Source organism: Hesperophylax consimilis, chromosome 8, assembly GCF_061612785.1.
Source record: "Hesperophylax consimilis isolate HC1 chromosome 8, BYU_Hcon_1.0, whole genome shotgun sequence".
NCBI lineage: Eukaryota > Metazoa > Arthropoda > Insecta > Trichoptera > Limnephilidae > Hesperophylax > Hesperophylax consimilis.
The window spans coordinates 31785529-31807119 of record NC_142843.1 but is presented as its reverse complement, the minus strand read 5'-3'; the positions used below and the strand labels follow the sequence as shown (position 1 = coordinate 31807119).

At 33.6% G+C, this 21591-nt stretch overlaps 1 protein-coding gene across 3 annotated transcripts in view; it reads right to left on the bottom strand.

The window, feature by feature from the left end:
- LOC149421895 (protein-tyrosine sulfotransferase-like) overlaps window positions 1-21591 on the bottom strand; it is a 399323-nt gene that overhangs the window by 325904 nt on the left and 51828 nt on the right. The window contains exon 1 of one of the 3 annotated variants that reach the window (XM_089634139.1): window positions 10387-10626. The exons of the other annotated variants lie outside the window; for them this stretch is intronic. The gene's annotated coding sequence lies outside the window, so the exon portion shown is untranslated. Of the gene's footprint in view, window positions 1-10386; window positions 10627-21591 lie in introns of those variants that run through there. 3 annotated transcript variants of the gene reach the window in all.

Here is a 21591-nt window from a genome sequence, read left to right as displayed (position 1 = left end):
TGATTTTAGTATAACTTTTAATAAGCTTCGATATCACATACTTATATATAAACTCCGATTGTTGGGCATCAAAGGTAAATTATTGAGTTGGATTGTTAGTTACCTTAGCAATAGGATGTTTAGCGTAAAGATTAATTATGTACAATTTTATATATTTGAGGCCACCAGTGGGGTTCCTCAAGGTCCCACCTGGGTCCCACCTCGGCCCAAAATTTTTGTTACTATTCATCAATGACATTGCTGACCAATTTAAAGATTTAGTAGTCCGACGACTTGAAAATATATAAAATAATACGAAAAGCATACGATTGCCAAATTTTACAGACTAACTTAGATCTACTTCATATTGATGAACTATTTTTTCACACCATTTGGGTGTGAAAAAAAGCTTTATTTTTGAACATTCAGAAATGATGATTGATAAATACGATTTTCCAAAACTCATTATATCTTCCATGAATATACATTAAATACTATTAAATTAATACCAATGTCACAAATTCGTGATATGGGAGTAATATTCGATGAAAACTGGATATTCAATGCACACATTAACGATATAACTAATAAGGCTTTAAAGATGCTTGGCTTTCTTTTCAGAACTTAAACTGATTTTAAGTCCTTAGGTTGTATGAGAACCCACTATATTTCATTAGTTCAAGTAGAATATAATGCACATATTTGGACCCCTTTGTATAAAGTTCACTTTAACAATAAAGAAAGAATTTAGCACAAATTTCTTGGGTACGTAAATTATAAGCTCTAAATTCCATTAATTATGTCAGTTTGATGAATCAATTGCATCTAACAACGCTGCATGACAGGAGAATTATGTCAGACCAGATTGTGTTACACAGAGTCATTAACAACTTAATTGACAACCCTGCCATCGTTGCCACTATTAAATTCCATATGCCGACTAGGAACACAATACTAAATTTAACATCTGCAATACATACACAATCAACTATCAGCCACACTCACTAACCAATAGGATGCATGATTTGGGCAACAAGTTTGGGGGCTACTATTGACATATTTACTGACTCCATTTACGGAATTAAGTGTAATATATAGCATCACTTTGTTAAATCCTACAAATTAAAGTAGCGTTGGTAATATAGTTTTAGTGATTTTTCTTATATATAGAATTATTCTAGTTTGTACATTATTTTATGTTACTGTTACATGTTTTACTAACATTGTTTCATATTCAGTTTATCAGTTTAACGTTATTTCGTGCCTTAAAAACTTGTGTAGGTATAATAGTCGATAGCTCACTAGGTATATTCTGTTCTTAAATTTTTTTAAAAGCCCGACTGGGCCTAAAACAAAAAAATAAATCGTTAAATATGGACCGATTTATTATTACAATCCATTATCCGGAGAATTAAGAGATACATCAAATAGATTATTCACTCATTATTGCAATACTAAAAAAATATATTTTTTAAATAAACGAACAAAATTGTTTTTACTTACCACCGAGATATTACTTATTAGGTCAAGTTAGAGATTTAATAAAATCAGCAAACAATTGGATCTACTTATTAAGTTTTTTTAAAGTAATTTAAATGTAATGAGTGTTGCGCGGTCATGTTTAGGTTATCTGTGAAATGACGACAAGACTTACACTATTACTTCCGTATAAAATTAGAAGAGGTTTGTTAAGCGCAAAACGCTATCAAAAATGCCACGCAAACCAGCAAAAATAATACATTCTTAAATTAAAATATCAAATTATCTCATAGCAAGCTTAAAAATTGGTCTCTGGACGCCAATGTCAAACCCATACCAAAACCGCGAGGTAGTACCCATATAGAACATGAAGTAACTACAAATCCGGAGGAGAATTTTAAATAGTACCTAGATGAAATTCGAAATTTAATTATGAATCAATGTTCAGTTTTTTAGACTACACCCTACACCCGCCGATAGTAAGTTTGCTGATGGTGCTGTTGCCGAGAGTATAATAGCGAGCCTACGCTACCCACACGCCAACTTGCCGCACAGCTCACATGTGCGCACTACTTCACTACTATTACGTGAGTCTACTTGCGCAGAATTTTGATTAATAGTTCGGCCAACAATGAACAATACGACACGAACAATACCGGCCAACTTATCCCACTGAATCCGCATTTAGACGTAACGGTGCTGTAATTAGCAGTCTCGGCAGAATGACCCTTACATGCCTCCCGCGTATTCAGTACATGACGAACATTGCTTGTCAGGGGGTGCTCATAGAACGAATGGGATATAATTTATTTATCATTACAAAGTTTCATTTTTTTACAATGCAATCGAAGTGGACGTCACGAAATATTTTCTTGGTTAGAATTAGTTCTGGAGATAAAATTACACTGTTTTGGAACTTGTCAAGTTTGTGAACACTACTTTATAAAATTGAAATATTTGATTGAAAATTTGTACAGTACGTACATATTTTTTTTAATATCTTCACAACTCGTAAAATGGAGTTCATTAGAAGAAAATAGAAAAAAAATGACTTGAAAGCATAAAGTTATGAACCTACCTATTTCATGAAACTTAAAATATTACGCTGGTATAAAGACGATAAAATTCATTTTTACATTCGTTTCCACAATACAGAGGTATGTACGAGTACATACTGTTATGGCACGGAATTTTTAGAATAAGTGAACCTGCCTTTAAAAGGCAAGCTCTATTATTACTAGTATAGTTGAGATACCCTACCCACTGTTTATATTTATGTAAGAATTTTTATTTTACCAAATGTATTTTAAAATGAACAATTTTGTAATGTTTTTAAAATTAATAAATTGAATTGACTTGAATTGAATGGTAGTAAAAATACAGCGTCTTCTTTGAGAGTCTTAAAAGAGACAGAAAACATTTTAGTTACCACGGCAGTACCCATAGCAAGCCACAAAAAAATGAATATCACGGAAATTCCAATTAGGACGTTTTAACTACTCAAAATAGGTACCGTTCACTTTTGATTATATCTATTTTCCACTCTCTTCGAAGCTGCCCATTAAAATGCCTCATAATAAGTAATTTATTAACACCTTCCCCATTTCAAGAATACATCTTCATACACGTGAAATATTTCTTCATTCTTGTTAATAGATTCGGTAGGTATAGATAATACCAATGCTTCAATTAATATGTGCTCATGCATTTAGATACTTTGGTTACGATCCCGGTAGATGGGTTTTTGTAGGTATCTACAAAAAATGAATACGTTCACACTGGAGGTAACTAAAGTGAGTAAGATTTAGTGTTCAAGAAGGTGGAATCCCGTTCTTTATCCTTAGCTGGGGAATATACCCAATATACCAATCCTCCACATTTCAGCTTTGGAATAAACTAGAACGAGTTAGAACACTGTTTGTTAGCACTTTATTCAACCAATCTACAGAAATACATAATGCAAGTGAATGTTACCATTGTCGGGGGGCACTGACCGACAAAATCGACAGTCGAGCCACGCAACATGGTTAAAAGTTGAGCGTGAATTTTAACTAGTAGCTGTACAATTATTACGATTTGAAGTGTCTTGGATTCCCAGAAACAAAAGAGGCAAGTTAACAAAAACTTGTACCGAAAGAAATGGTCGTAACATGTTTGTCTAGAATCTAGACATTTAAGTGGCAGAACAATCTGGATACGTCAAGGCCACAATCGAACACGTAACTCATAGAGCAGGTAACACAAACATCAGGCAATTGCATGTACGTAATATTCATTTAATTATATTTACGAACTCGGTAGACACTCTTTAGTAGATTTTTTTCTTTTTTATGTGTTTGTATGTACCAAACGAGAGTCCCAAATGCTCCCAACGGTCTGGAGCCAGTGAGACTATGGCATCCCCGATCGGGGCATGTTGTAAGGCTGAAGTTAGTGGGAGGGGAAGCAGATGGGAAAGATGAAGGTGGGGAAGCACCTGGATATTCATATCTGGTCACCAAACACGGCTAAGGCCATTTAAAGCAACGTTTTATTACTGAATGGTGGTCTTACATCAGGGCGATACTCTGGAACGTGCCGCAAATATACCTAATATTATTTAATCGTGAAATAACAATAACAACCAAATAAAATTTACTTGCGCACGCCGAGATTTGAACCCGGGACCTCTTGATTACCACTTGCATGTAGAGAGCCTTAACCCTCGACGAGGAATGTGAAGATGAAGATTATTCATTATTCTTAGAACAGTCATAAATAATACTACAAGTACAAACAATGATAAAAAACTGCTAATTTTGATTTTGAACTTTGTATGGCGAAATTTTTTATCAAGAGCGCTTATAGACGATTTAAAAAAACGAATAAAACATGAATGTACCAGCATTTAATGGAAATTAGTTTCAAAACAATATAATTACATGAATAATTAAAAATTATTCACTATTTTTACTTTTTATTTACTCACCACGATATCGAATGAGTCGAGAATGTCGCGAACGTTGTTTCACAAGAATAGATACATCAGATTATACTTTGATGTAGTATGTAGTTTGGCATAGTAAGTTGCGTGAACCACTATGCTACGGAGGTCTTAAAGTTTTTGTACACAATTGCAATTTGGTCCCATCATATACAGACGCTGTCTTAAGTCCGCCCAACTATTGAATTTGGGAGCCAGCCACCTTTGGGCTGGTGCCCCAAAATACTTGATAAACCTGCTTGAATCTGTGCAAAGGAGAGCGATCCGTCTGATTGACAACCCGTTGTTAACAGACCGATTGCCTTCTCTAATGCATAGACGCAATGTAGGCATGCTGTGTCTGTTCTACAGGTATTTCAATGGAGCCTGCTCCAAGGAGCTAGCAGCATTGATTCCTGATGCACCGGTGCACGTGCGTGAAACTCGACGGACACGAACTGAACACCCGTTCACGGTTGACGTTGGCTTCATGAGAACGGGCCGTTTTTACGACTCGTTTTTGTGTAAGTCGGCTCGTATGTGGAACGAGCTACCGGCATCTGTTTTTCCTCCCTCCTATAATCCGAGCCTCTTCAAGGCCCGCATTAACAAATCCCTTCCTACAGCCCCTACCTTATTCCGCCTCACAACGCCGCCCAACCGGGTGGTGACATAGTTCCCCTGTCTGTACACTGCACAGGCAGGGACACTCTTGTGAGGTGTCACATAAAAAAAATAAAAATAAAATAAAAACCCGGCTTGCGAAAAAGTATCCGCGGTTGGTATGAAGTATCAAGTACAAAATGTGTTTCACTTCAAGTTTCATATTTATTTAATCTGTTACGAGCAGATTTGCAGGCCGCTGGGAGAACGAAAGGTGGTTTGCATAATCACCCACCATTAGGCCAGATTATTTGCCGTGGAAAGTGTTATTATTATCTAAATAAACTGTCTTTTCGAGTTTTTTTCTCTTCTAAGATAGGATACAAATGCTTAATGATTTGTCAAATGGAGTATGCTCTTGAATCTTGTGGGTTCCCATTTAAATGCTTTAATTTAATTTATTATGCTTTCGGCAGAAATATTTTGGAAGACATCTAAAATGAAAACATAATCCAAATAAATAACAGGTAAAAATACACGATAAAAGAAAACCGATAGTAAAGTAACGATTGTATAAATAACATAAAAATCATTATAGACAAAGAAGTATGGATAAAGTTTTTCAACTTCATAGACGTGTAACCCTTCCCTTTTTTGCATTTTGTCTCTGAGACATCTTGGTTGGATACCTACATAATTGCATTACTTGCATATTGGTATATATATTATCTACAAAGGGTGCGTCCTACCTGTTTGGTTGGGAATTTAAAGAACAGTATTCATTTTTACATTACAAGTTTACGATTTTAAATACACCCATGAACCTTTGATAGCTTCAATTATTATTATTTACACTTTAAATTATGTGAACACCGCACAAAAGTCCCAACTGCTCCCAACCGTCTGGAGCCAGTGAGACTGTGACATCCTCAGTTGGGTTCCATGATAACTCAACACAGTGACAATTCAACACACTTTTGAAAAGTGTGATATAAAATATTTATTTTTTAACCTAACCTAATCTAACCTACTTAACCCAGTCAATAAAGTTTGTGTTTCATCACTTTCCATGACTTTATATAACTTTTTAAAGATGTGATGAATTATCATTGTGATGATTTATCCGGTCACCCCTCAATTGGGATAAGATGTGAGTCTGAAGATGGTGGGAGATGAAGAGGAGGAAGGTGGGGAAGTACCTACCTGACTGTTCAGATCTGGTCACCAAACACGGCCAAAGCCATTTCAAGCAACGTTTCAATTCTGAAAGGTGGTCTTAAACCACGGTGATACAATGAGTTTCTTTCACTCTGGAACGTGTCGCAAATATACTATATTTTATTTGAAATGAGTAAATTGTTAAATGATACAAATTAATCGAATAAAATTTCGCGACATCCGGCTTGCTAGTCGAGAGCACAACCCCTAGACTACGGAAGTCGTCGATTAATTTCGACACCTCTTTCGCTGTATGATTATTATTTTAACTGAACTGAAAATATTCTTAATATTTTTGTTTCATATTTTACAAGATTTTTTACAATGATCGGGAGTGATAAATGAGTTTCATATGAGAACCCAAACTTACAAGCATTCAAAAAACACAGAACCAAATACCTAGATATCATAATTAGATGCACAAGTTTACGTGATTCAAATCATGGTTAATATTTACTGTTTATACACACTCTTATCACGCATAGTTACCAAAAAGAATGCATCGTTTTAACTTAATTACTGTGAGAAAAAAAAAAGGAAACAATCCATTACTATCAATTGTTTTGGGATTTTCGATTCAATCTCATTCTTTTTGGCAGTACCTACCTATCGTCAAACGTAACATTGTTAGTAGGTAATAATAGTTCTATGAACATGTAAATTCTTATAAGCAGAAAATTATCCGTATAAATTTGAACGAAATTTGCTAGTTAAATGCATCACTTTCAATTCCCGGTTTTTTTAACAGTTTTTTCGTAAAGCCATTTAGTTGAAACTAGGCATTATTTTGTTAATGATGGGTATTGAGAGTGCACGGAGAAAAATTACAGATATAAAATATTGCTAATTTATTAATAATGTTTTCAAATTATTCGCATTCCGGTTAAAAACGGGACCGAAGGCCTTTAACGAATGAATTGACACGTTTCCTAATAAACTATCAGTAAAACACGAATGTTTTATGACGGTGTCGGAGCTTGTTCATAAAAAATCAAATATTTTCGCATTTCGTCATTGTGCAAGGACAAACGGAGATGCATGAACACGTATTCACATATATTTTGAATGTAATAAAAGTTTGTTAGGAAACGGCATGCTATCCCGTTTTAACAGGATTTTAATAAATTTATTTATTTTATTATTTAAATATTGATTACATTTTATGCTTTTGACTGTCCAACTAGGAAGAATTCCCGTTTTAGGACAGTCAAATTTACAGGTTTCAAGTTATCCTAGACGAATACAGGATTTAAGACTAGATAAAATAAGTATGTTAAAACGAAGATAAATAAAAGATACATAAAAAGATACATAAAGGCGTTCGTGATAAATAATTATCAATAATACTTATATTTCTCCGTGCATGTCTAAATATGACAAATATTTACCAACACCATCACAGGTGAATTTAATCTGATCTGCAAGGTCATTTATAATATACTTCGTATAATATTCGTACTGTAAACTAATCCCATCGAGAGCTCGTACGGAAGTCATTGACATTCGTCCCCTTCCTTCCCACAACTCTTGTTTGAAAAAGAAAAATACAAGATACTAGAACGATCTTTCGATGGGACTAGTATACAGAATCAGCGCGCACCGCCATTGTGTTGTGACCAGACTATATATTGATACAAGATCGGCAGCGATGATTGAAATCGAAACCATTACAGTAGAGCACCGTTATGTTGTTCAATATCAATTCAAATCGAAATGGTGGTAGAATTGTGTTGTATCGAACCATTGGAAGTCGTACGGAAGGAATAATGAAGTTGGTAAGAATGTACCAACCGATAGGATTCTAGAATAATCTTAAGTTGGTTCGAGATAATCTGGTAATTTTGAAATGGAAAACGGATTTCTCACACAAACACAACCAAACTTCACGGGAAGGATTTCAATAATACGCGATAATCCAATATTGGTATTGGCTTATGGTAACATAATTTTGACAATAATAGAAACGGTTGCAATCACCAATCAAAATAGAGTGAAGTTATAAATTAACTAAGATATAAATTGTTAACCCTAGCATTCATTTTAATTAACAGTAATAACCGTAATAGATATTATAGTTTCGCCAGTCTGTACATTGCGTTTACGTTGTCATGTGCCACGATTTTTATTGGTTCGTTCGTAGTTGCAAAGGTTAATAAAAAAGGAGAGAGGAACTGAATTGGATTCCAATAAAAAAGAGACTGCTGTATAATGTATTAATTTTAATACATAAAATTATGAATAGTCAAATGCTTAATACTTTAAGAATGAAATAGTATTTAGTATAAGTATTCATAATTATGACACCAGAAATGTTAATAGAATTAGATTGCGCATATGAGAAAAATAGAATCACAGAATTGTATAAAGGATTAAAGATGCAAGATGATATGCCTGAAAGTCTGAAGAATGAATGAATGTATTTAACATAACGAAATTTAACCGTGAAAACTTATATTGCTAATTTATTGAGAATCTCTTAAAATTATTTTTAGTAATCTGGCTAAACGCGGGATTCCACGCCCTTAAGGAATGGATTGGAAGTTTTCCCGTTAATCTTTTAGTAAAGAGAAATGCATTATCATGACGTCAGAACACGTGTTCATGAAAATCATAATATATTCACATTTCGTCATTTTATATTTTCAAGGCAAATGCAGGTGCACCAACACGTGTTCTGATTTATGAGGAAGTTATTAAAAGTTTATCGGGAAACAGCCTACAATCCCGTTTTTAACCGTATTACGAATAATTTGTAGAGATTGTTTATAAATTGGGGTTAGATTTTGTAATTAATTTTAGGTGTGTAAGATTTGTGATGTCTATAATAGCTGACATTATATATTTTTAGAAAATTTATCTACAGCCTTTACGTAAATTTAACCAACATTGAAAAAACACGTTTAACTAATATAGAATCCATTAATTCCTTTCCGAAACTACGGAATAGTCATTGTACAGAATTCTATTACTATTAAACAGTATTTTATGCATACTTGAACTGCCCCAGCAACAGAAGGTATGCACTGACTAGGCATTATTAATATCCTCTATTAGTATTCTGGTCAGTGAGGTGAGGAGTACATGTATATATTATTATGGTAATTTGTCCCAGAATTTCTGCACTGAAAAAAATCTCGACTTCTAGTGATCTGGTATTGGTGGAACTTATAAGTGGACCGTAAAATCAACGGAACGCATAAAAACATGTACCAACTTTGAGAAATATGTCCATATACAAAATATTATTATTTTATTTTACAACCTGTAAGACTGCGTATGAACTAGAGAAATTTATTGCGAGCCGAGCCACAATTATAGTTAGTTAGATAAAGTATCTGTAATGTTGTAAAATTTTTTGTACACAATAAAATAAATAAATAAATTATGGGTGAGGAACGAAGCAACCGCAAACGGCGCGAAACGCCGCTTGAGGCTGATTCGTTCCTTTCCCATAATTGTGGCTCGAATCGCGGTAAATTTCTCTAGTTTATACTTTATATGCAGCATAACGTAACAAAATTGATTAGAACGGAATCAATGATTTGACCAATAATTAATTTTTTTATAGCACACTTAAATAAACTAAAAATCTATACATAAGACTTGTGAAAAATTGGGTGTACGCGTAGAGAAGGTTAATTTGTGAAACCGAGATATTGCGTTTGGGCCAAATTTTAACAAGCCAGTTGCAAGAAAATGAACAGCAGCAACAGAGTTTTCGCATACCAGTCTGAATGCGTCACCACTGCAAATTATTATGCAAAATGTAATATATTGCTAAGATTGTGTGAAATTATTCTATTTCAAATAAGATAAAATGAAAATAATTTTACTATTAAAAACACATGAATTTGTTTTTGACCACTTAGATTTTATTTTAACTCTACCGGTTTAGGAAGAACTGCTCTTACATCAGGAGACTATTAAAAACTGTTTTTGATATTCTCCTGATGAAGGAAGGGTTCTTCCGAAACCGATAGATTTCAAATAAAATTAAAGTAGTCAAAAACAAATTTAAATTATGACGAGCCACAAAGTTAATGATTTTTACAAATACGAAAATAATTTCATCAAAAAGTGCGTACAGACATATTTAGAAATAATTAAAAAATACTTAGTTGTTGCTCTTTAGTACAATAACTTACGTATTTGTTTATTTCTTGCCAATGCATTCACCGCAAAAAAAACTACTGATTTATTTCACCGACTCATAAACAGAAGGAAAACGTTCCCATTTAGATGCACGCAAATGTGGTTTCCGTGCACTCAGCGCAAAGACGTTTAATTCCATCACTTGTAATATCTTGTATCTCAACGCAATTCCCGCAGTATTGTTCACAGTTTACATTGTCTGGTTTCATGGACACCGCTACCGCTGATTGTCCGTGCGATAAGCGACCGAACGAATTAAAAAAAAAAACCGCCTGACGTCAAACAGTCTACGAGAATCGGAACGGTACGCAGTTTTAATACAGTGGTCTGCTGCAGACATGATATCGAACAAAAGAAATATTTTTTCTCACCCGAGTCAGAATCGCAACGGAAAGTGAAAAAGAAACATGACAGATTACATTAGGAAATAATATTAACATACGTTAACGCGGCCATTGACAGGATAAGACCAAAATAATAAAAAAAATCAACAGAACGGTTTGACTTTATAAATAAAATTAAACAAAAAAATCATGTACCGCGCGAAAATCTGTAAAAAAAGCAGAAAAATTCTCGAACTGGGGTCATTAAGTCTGCAAAACTTTTTCGTTCTCGAATTTCTAGGTTAACGCAACAAGTTTTTCGCAGCGTCATTTTGAAATGAATTTTGAAAATAAGATATTGCGTATTTTAGTTTGATGAATTTTTTTTTCAAATTATAAAATAAGTTATCTGCGCCATCCGTTTTTTAAAACATAGGTGGAGTGAATTTTTGCAAACTTTACTATTGGTAGAATTAGTTTTATGGTTAATGTGTTTAATTCGTAGAACTCAATTTATTCGTTTTTAAATTTAAAGCAAACCAAATTATGTATTGGCAGGTTTAACGTAATTTTTTACGACGTTAATAATATCAGGATTCATATAAAGGAATTATATTGTTTTGGTTTCTTGAAATATTAGGGAGCGTAGAAAATACATTTTACTAGGATTATTTATGGATTTTTTTTATCCGGTAGAGTTGTTAGAATTGAATAAAATATTACGTTCACTGTTTCCCGAAAGGAGCGACAACCCTGCGTAAGCAAAAAAAAAAGTATGACAATTATATGGCGAGAAACGAGAAGGTCGGCAACCGAATCATTGGAATCTGGAGAACGAATCGTTCTAACTTGAAAATTGCTAATAGATTCCTATAATATATATAATAAGTAACCGCTGAATGATAAAATTATAAATACACTTTGGAAGGAAACTGCCGACAGATTGCTGCTAAACACCAACGCCTCCGCGGTTAAATACACAAGGAGTTCAAAACGGCTGCAAGATAAAGATTAGAGTTATTTTCTGCAATGTCCATACATTGCACATTCTGGTGCAGAGCAGTTGAAACAACACGGGTACTATGTAAATAAGGCCACACAGTAACTTTAATGTTTACCTTTGCAGTTTATCATAATTTGCACAGACGCGGAGCAAACAGAAAAAATACAAATCAAATTTGCAGAGCAGAATGACTACAGATGCTGCGCATAAGGCCGGATTACACCTGCCGAATGCTCGGCCGAGCCACTCGTTTTGTTACTCGGCCGAGAAACATACTGAAGAAGAGGGGTGTAGAAGAGACAGTGGGCAAATCAGTTTATTGAGATTAGTTTAAAGCGCTGTTAACATGGTTTTACGGTGGAGGTAAAAGAGTAAAATATAATAGAGTTTTACAACAACAAACTTCACACTCTGCAAAAAAAAAAAATTTTTACTCTCGCTGGCTGACTCGGCTGACCGCACTAACCGGACGGAGAGCCGAATTGAGTATGCAGATGGAGAGGTCATTAGGCCTTGCTTCTATCCACTGTCTCGCCCGACTTGCTCGCTACTAGGCCGTACTAGACTGTACTGATCACATCAGCCGAGCACTCGGCCGAGTACACTGCTCGGCCCAGCACTCAGTACATATAAATTTCGGTTGTGTATCTTCTGTATGTAATTCTGGTTCGATGAAAGTGTCAGTTTCAAAATTAAACTGATTATGTGAAAAATTCATAAAAGCGATAAAGTAACTACCTATAATCTAATATTTTGAATAGAAAAATATTTAAATCGTTATTTTCGAAATTGTAATTATAAGATCTCGTGATTTTTCACGAGTCTGCGCTAGTAAATTTATCAAGCACATACCCAAAGCAAAAGCCTTATTCGAAAGACTGGTTGACTAATTGTAGGCTTTTGAATAGGTAACTAATTCCTGCAAAATAGGAATCTTTTAGAGGGTCCAGATAACTCCCACAGATACTATTATACAAGCGCAGACCAGTGAATATTATAATTACAATTTTGTTAATTTTCCAAATGAACATTCCGTTTTAATATTGTACTATAGGTAGGTACATCTTTATCACTTGATTGAATTATTTTTCTCACAATTCCAATTTAAAAAAATGACACTTGAAATCAAAGCAAATTTGAGTTCATTGAACGTGAATAATTTCACGCAGGAATAATGTACATCACAAACAATCTAAATTAGTATGTTTGAGGATGATATACGCATTTTTTTAATTATATATTTGAATTTACTATGTACTTATTTACTATCGAATTCTTAAATCACTTCATTTTTTAAATAAATAAATCTGCCCGATAATTACAATAAGATTTGCCGCCGTATTTTAATTACAGCTCAAGAATTTTTATTGGCAATTAAGAGAGAGTGCAAAAATGCAATGAAACCGTAAACAAAGGTAAGATAAAGGAAATGAGACACTTTAAGCTCCATCGTCATAAAATTTATTTTTATTAACGGATGATTAAGCAAAAATTTAAGACGGTGAAGCAAACTATACATAAAAAAAACTTATGTGAACATCGCACAAGAGTCCCAACTGGTCCCAACCAAACAAGACCGTGGCATTCCCAATTAGGGTATGTTGTAAGGCTGAAGGTAGCGGGGAGAGAAAGGAGTTGGGAAAGAAGAAGGCGAGAAAGTACCTGTACCTGGCTATTTAAAACTGGTCACCTAACATGACTAAAGCCATTTCATAAAAGAAGATGAAATATATTTCGCTTTTCAGATAGTTTCGATAAATTGAGTTTACTTCGTAAATTACACAAATTGATTTAATTTATAGGAATATCAATTTTTAAATTAGTAAAGCGTAAAAAATATTTTTAATTTTTTCAATTTATAAGCAATGAGATTTAAAATGAGGACACCAAATGCATGAATTATATTCTACATGTCTTCTAACTAAAGATGTGTACAATAATTTTATGGATTTTAGGTTCTTAAAGACTTTTGTAATTCTGAGAATAAATCTAACTATTGTAATCCTTTACTGGTGCTAGTTATGATCCAAGAAGCGTAATTTCCAGTCAAAGATAAATCCTGAACAGACTCTTTTAAGATTGACATTATAATTAAACTGATCGTTTGGCATTTGTCTATATTTAGGTTTAATTTATTTACGAGGTACCATTTATAAATTTTATTGAAGTTAATTTTCAGAGTCAAACAATGAGAAGAATTTTCGATAGATTTAAATATCTTTAGATCATCGGCGAATAGGAGAAACTGAATATTATCGAAAATTAAAGGGATGTCATTAATAAATAGTAGAAATGGAATTGGTCCTAGGTGGAAACCTTGGGGAACCTCACTAAAGGAGAAAAAGTGTGGGAAGATGTGGACGTAATTTTTACAGATAGTTTCGTATTTGATAAATAATGTCTAAGCCATTCGAAAAAGTTACCACTTATTCCCAAACATTCTAAATTTTCCATTAAGATGCGATGAGAAACAGTATCCAAGGCTAACAAAATCAGTATAGATGAGATTCGACTTCGTGACCCTTTGAAAGAGCATTGAAAATAAAATTTTCGTAATGCAATAAGTTAGATGACGTAGATCTACCTAGCATTAAACAATATATTAATAACATAGAAGTAACGGAAGTGAGTTTGATATTTCTTCTTTAATACTAGATGTACCCTGTCACGCGTTGCTGTGGCACAATCTGTGTGTGCTGACAGAGAAACTTTGTTTTTACATCCAATAGATGGCGTTTTTTTTAAAAAACATGCTTTTACCGGTCTTACTTATTAGATTCTTACACGCCGGCATTGAGCCTGGTTTAAGACCATTTTAATCCAACAAATGCCATGGTGATGACAATGAGTCAAGTTTTTCACTGTTTTGATGACAGATAATATTCACAACGCGTTTTTAAGTAAGGAAGGAAATATTAAACTGTTTCCGTTTTATTTAAAACACACGAAAGGCTGCCTCGACAAACTTATCTGTCTTCAATATATTGAATCAGCCGCCCAAAATTAACCGTGATTTAAAAATTCAGATAGTTAAAAATCCACAGCATTTATCGATTTGAGTTTGCCGCTTTTTCAGTAGTTTTAAGACTACTTAATTAAATGGATACCGTTTTACAAAATCCGAAAAGATTACACAACCAATTTTTTGTTCAAAAATTGGGAATAAAACTTCACGCTACTAATATTCAGGCTTGCTAATGATAGCAATATACGTGGCATAATTTTTTTAATGAATCAGGCCCCTTATTCCAGTTCATTTTGGACTCAGTAATTTATTTTTTTCCATATTTTTCAACAGTCCATCAATAAAAAATAGCAATAAAATCTGAGCGAAGCCTGATAGTCCCGCTAGTAATAAAATCGTGCATCCTGCTTATCTCCAGTTGGTAACAAAATTATAAATACACTTAAATTTTAATTAACACCATGCAATAAAAGCATTCGACTATCTATCACTCGATACAAAAAATGATGGAAACAAAAAACATTCCAGATATAAAATTAAAAAATGGAGAACAAAAAAGACAAAATTTTGTTAATTATATTACGTAAAATAATAAAACATAAATATATCCTACGTAATACACACCTCATTATAGACAACCGTATCTCATAATATTTGCCGATTTTTTTTATTCATTTGTTTTTCCATTATCGCCTGTATTGTTGTATTTTAATTTATTTAATCTCAGTTTTATTTTATTTTATTTCATATAACCTTTTTATTGAATTGTAAAATGGATGCCTCAGCACGGTTAATGTACCCAGTAAGGCCTACATTTTAATATAATGTTTGAAAATCCGTACAGAAATGTATCAATAAAATAATAAATAAAACAACACAAAATACAAACAAACGGGTGAAATATAATGCATTGCCCTAAACCATAAAACTACACCAATTTTTAAATTAAGTTATAATTTTTAATGTGAATAAGGCACAAGAGTCCCAACTGCTCCCAGCCGTATGGAGCCAGTGAGGCTATGGCATCCCCGATTGGGGCATGTTGTAAGACTGAAGTTAGTAGGAGGGGGATGAGATGGGTAAGAGAAAGGTGGAGGAGTACCTGGCTTTTAAGATCTGGTCCCCAAAGTCGTCTAAAGTCATTTCAAGCAACGTTTCAATTATAGATGGTAGTCTTACATCAGGGCGATACTGAGAGTATCTTTCATTCTGGAATGCGCCGAAATATATACCTTATATTATTTGAAATGATTTAATCCTGAAATAACACATATTAAACAAATAAAATTTACTTGCGCATACCGGAATTTGAACTTACAACGTCCAGTTTGCCAATCGAGAGCTTTACTCCTCGACCACGGAGGCCGTCGAAATTAGTAACTTATAAATGTACAAGTAAAATAAAGCAAATAAATAAAATATGGTGAGTACGTACTTACTATATTTTTCGGCTACAATATTTTAGCGAATGAACTTTGACATAAAGAAACTAAACCAAGTGAGAGGCTTCCAGAGTGAAAGGTCGCAGCTTGGTATTCCGTACGACCTCGGCTGATTTAATCAGATCAACAAGAAAAGTTCTTATAAATTGCCCCCCACAAAACGATCAGTCTTATAACCATTCCCTTAAACTTCGAGTTAGAGGAATTACCGTTCGTATTGATTAGGTGGCTTCGCTTCCCCAGTGTGTTGGTTAGTGGAGTACTGCACGCGCACGCGGTACGGGCATTGTACAATCGGAGATGTATGGAGGACCGGCCACCGGGCAAGCCATTCCATCTTCAGTGACAGGCCATACTTCAGCGGTTCGAAGGTACTACCTACATAGTAGCTTTGTATTACACACGTCTATACCCAAATCTTTAAGAAAGCAAAGTTAAACACCAACATTACTTGGCCGACAAAAATATTTACTCTCGACTTATAAAAAGAGAACGGATGCATTAATAAACCTTGAAATACGCATGCAAATATTATGATCAAAGGAAAGGAAAAATATTATTCGAAAACCTTGATAAACCTATGCAAGAAAAGTAAAGCCAGAATTAATATATTTTTTAATTCAAATAGAATTGCACTTTCGTTTTCTTGAATGAATTTTTAGTTCTCAAACAGTAAGGGTAAGCTTGTTTTTTCTGATATTATTTTTCGTGACCAAAATATTATACCTTCTTAACGCACTATGAGCGGGAATGGTATTTTTACCCGCGCGGCCGACTGATGCTTATCGGCGGGACAGGTAAAAATACCCTTTACGCCGGCTCCACTTCAAAGGCGAGGAAGGAAAATTATTATTATTATTTCCCGTGACTATTTAATCTAAACGCTTGAAGACATTACAAACTACATACAATAATTGCAATAATTGCAATGCAATAATTGGGCAATTTTATCGTGTTAAATTTCAAAGATGGTTTGTTAGTTGTACTGGGAATATGAGTACCTTGTATATTTTTATGACGTGTAATAAATTCATTGGACCTTTACTCTTATGAGATAATCCCGAGGATGTTATTACAATAAACATTTCCTGAATGAGAGATAACAAAAAATTGTTTAGCAATTGGATGTATTCCCAAAACTCGTTACTTGTGAAGATAGAGTGGCGCTAATTTACACGTGCTTTAGTTATGATATACAGAGTTACAAAACAGACGTGTTTTTTTAGTGGAATTTATTTAATTGATATTTTCTTTTACCCTTCAAAAATGTCTTATAATGTGTCTGCCCATTCTGGTGAAGATTTAGCTGAAGCGATATATTTTTGCGCTAATTGCGAAAAACACCCGCTATAGGCTAGAGTCTATTGTTTGAAGCTCCCGACTACAATGTGTTAATACATCTATTTGAAAATCATTTTTGTTTTCTTGAAAGAATGTATCAAAGAAGTGGAAATTAACCCGCTTCCCGATATTGGATCGAGGTGAAACTCGGCAGATAGATTGTTTGTCGATGACAATGCATTCGTACAATACACGCATTTCTCTGAAATCGGATGACATTACAGTCGGTCCTACCCAACTGGCATTTGGCGAGGTTATTGTCTATTCCAGTTATTTAATTGTCTATTCCAGTTATTTAATTGTATATTCCAGTTATTTAATTGTCTATTCCAGTTATTTAATTGTCTATTCCAATTATTTAATTGTCTATTCCAGTTATTTAATTGTCTATTCCAGTTATTTAATTGTCTATTCCAGTTATTTAATTGTCTATTCCAGTTATTTAATTGTCTATTCCAGTTATTTAATTGTCTATTCCAGTTATTTAATTGTCTTTTCCAGTTATTTAATTGTCTATTCCAGTTATTTAATTGTCTATTCCAGTTATTTAAATGTCTATTCCAGTTATTTAATTGTCTATTCCAGTTATTTAATTGTCTATTCCAGTTATTTAATTGTCTATTCCAGTTCCTGGGTGGGAAGGTTCAATCCTCAGTCAAATAACATTTCTGAAAAGACTCCAAAAGAAAAATAATTTCCTTCGTGACCTGTGTCATCTTTGGGTATGTTGTGTGGAGGGACTATCTGCCATGGAAGATAGAAGATGTTAAAGGATGTACTTGCCTTATTTTAACCAAACCAGTGATTGTTGATATTATGTGGAGTAAAAAATTTAAATGAAATTATGGTGAACGGTAACATTGTCGGTGTTTTCTTTTCAACATGAAATGGACATGGAATTTATGTATTATTGTTTGAAAAAAAAAATACGCTGCGTACATATTTACCTAAGTAGAATATTAATATAATATTGACAGTGGGCACATGTGCTAGCAACCAGTCCACTGCTGAATTAATATGACCAGGCGTTGATTTCGTATTCAAGGAATTTAATACTTGGGTACGATGCAATAATTATTGCTGTCCACTTTTCCACCATCAGTTCGGCAATTTGCATTAAAAATACACACTAAAAAAGCAAACGGTAATCTTTGGATTATTCAGCTCACGTGAGGCCATTGCCGTTGTGGCGAAATGTGAACCGATTGTTCTCGGTGTTCTTGACATTTATGACGGACGTATAAGTTATAGTTTCATCTAAAAAGCAATGGCGCACAGTGGGCTGAAAATCGCCTTTCATAGACATAGAGACTTGAATTTTCAAGGGTATTTTTTTGGCTAGAAATGGATTCTGCTGATCATTACTATGCTATAAAATGTCGTACGAAGCAATTGCGTGTACAAATGAAGGAGTTATAATTTTTTAAAGAAAAATTTGTATGGCGCTGACATTAAAAATTAGGCTATCTCTGGAATCATAAGGTTGGCCGTTCTATCCTTACACACAGATAATACTACTATTTATTTGTATTTTTTTGACATACTTCATATTGTGGCGCAATGTGCGATTTTTTTTTTTTAAATCCTAAAGTTGAAAATTTTTTTTTTTGTTGATGATTCATTTTAATGCTTAAATACTTTACATATGAGTATGCTTTGTCTAGATTACAATATTTTATTTACACTGCAAGCCAAAACACTGTGCACAGTGGGCTGAAAATCGCCTTTCATAGACATAGACACTTGAATTTTCAAGTATATTTTTTTTGGCTAGAAATGGATTCTGCTGATCATTAATATGCTATAAACTTTTGTATGAAGCAATTGCGTGTACAAATGAAGGAGTCATCATTTTTCAAAGAAAAATTTGTATGGGACTGACATTAAAAATGAGGCTATCTCTGGAATCATAAGGTTGACCATTATATCCTTACACTCAAATATACTACTATTTATTTTTATTTTTTTGACATACGAATTGTGGTGAAACTTGTGATTTTTTTTTTTAAATCCTCAAATTTGAAAAAAAAACTTTTTTATGTTGAAGATTCATTTTAATGCTTAAATGATTTACATATGAGTATGCTTCGTCTAGTTTACAATATTTTATTTACACTGCAAGCCTAAAAGCATTTAAGCATAAAATGAATCATTAACATTAAAAAGGGTTTTTTTCAACTTTGAGGATTTAAAAAAAAAAAATCGCATCTTGCGCCACAATATGAAGTATGTCAAAAAAATACAAATAAATAGTAGTATTATCTGTGTGTAAAGATAGAACGGCCAACCTTATGATTCCAGAGATAGCCTCATTTTTAATGTCAGCGCCATACAAATTTTTCTTAAAAAAATTATAACTCCTTCATTTGTACACGCAATTGCTTCGTACGACATTTTATAGCATAGTAATGATCAGCAGAATCCATTTCTAGCCAAAAAAAAACCCTTGAAAATTCAAGTGTCTATGTCTATGAAAGGCGATTTTCAGCCCACTGTGTGGCGTGGCGACGAACAACCGGATCCCAGTAAGCATTTAATTCATTCTCGTCAAAAGTTTTTAAAAACCTTGTCCATTTTTTCACATTAACAAATTGGACTTTTCCGATATAATAAATACAACTAAAAAGTGAAAAATCTGGAAAATAGGTACGAGCCGTTGAACAACAAATAAGAGAATTTATTCATAAATATTTCTTAAATGACTGTTTTTATTTTATATCTTGCTACATAGCAATCCAGAGGATTCAATGAAAAACTTATTGCATAGCATAGAATACATATTTTAAATTTAAACTAATGAACATTCTAGATATTGACGGAGAAAGCTTTTAAAAAATTAATACCGGAGATACAAGAAAGGAAAAAATGTTTTTTCGCGTGTTCACAATTCCCGCATTGTCTACACTCTACACAATAAAGATCAACATACCGACGTAGTCACGGTAATAATAAATGTGTATATACGCAGAACCCAAAGTTACCCTAGAAACTTCTGCCACCGAAGATCAATATTAAATAACTCCATATGTACCTACCAGTAATTAGGTCGAGAATACAAACCAGTGTTGTAATAACGTAATAATTTGACAAGTTAGTTTGATTAACTATTAACTAATTAATTCATTGAGAAATTATGTGCTTTGAAACTGTTTTGCTACATTTGTAGAAGTGAAATTGAAATTCGGTTTCCGCTGATAATTTTCTTTATTTTTTTTTGGTTCAAAAACACTTTTTTTCTTTCACATGTCGCTGGTCACTCAGCCGAGTAACCACCCAACCCCCACTCCGACCCTAACTGTCCAATATCTACTGATTTAAATGTTTTTAGTTGGAAAAAGAAATAAAGTCACCGGAGACAAAAATGTCACCTACACTTTTTTTACTCCAAATAACACCAGGGATAGCCTGATAATGTATGTCCGTTGCGTCTTTTAACACCATGAATGTATAATATATTAGCAAAGAATTAATAACGCCGATTATAATCCTAATAATAATTATTACTATTCCATTTATAAAAAACTTATTCGTCATTTTACGTAATATTATTACCTTTATATTAATTAGCATGATGAGCGGAATAAGTTTTGGTGCAATAAATTTATTGACGAACGAACGTTGCAAGGGCGGAGAGAAGAGATCTCCAAGCAAACTTAAAAGTTTACAGGACGTAACACAACAAAGATAAGGAAGTCGTCAGTAAACAGAAAGAAAAAACCAACAGGAATAAAGTGTCGCTTGAACCAAAGGTGTTTGGGAAACAAGGCGCCTTTTTAAAAGTGCAATTACGCGAACTAAGTGGACAAGTTTCCGGAAATGACGTCGAAGGTACAAAGTTAGGTAACAATATAGAATTCAAGGAGCTTTTCTATTATATATTGATGCCCCCCGAGTCAGGTCGGGAAAGTTCACTTAAACTCTGCGACAGGACAAAATTTATTACCCTCTTCCGAAACGGGAATCGAAAAACAAGAGAATAAAATTTCGGTAGTCTCTTTATTGATTCAAAAAAGCATAGAACTATATTTTATTGGAAAATTATTCCGCTGTTGGCAATAAACCATTATATATAGTGAGAAAAATCATGTGTTCACACAGACCATGGTTTTCTAGATCTGTGTAGG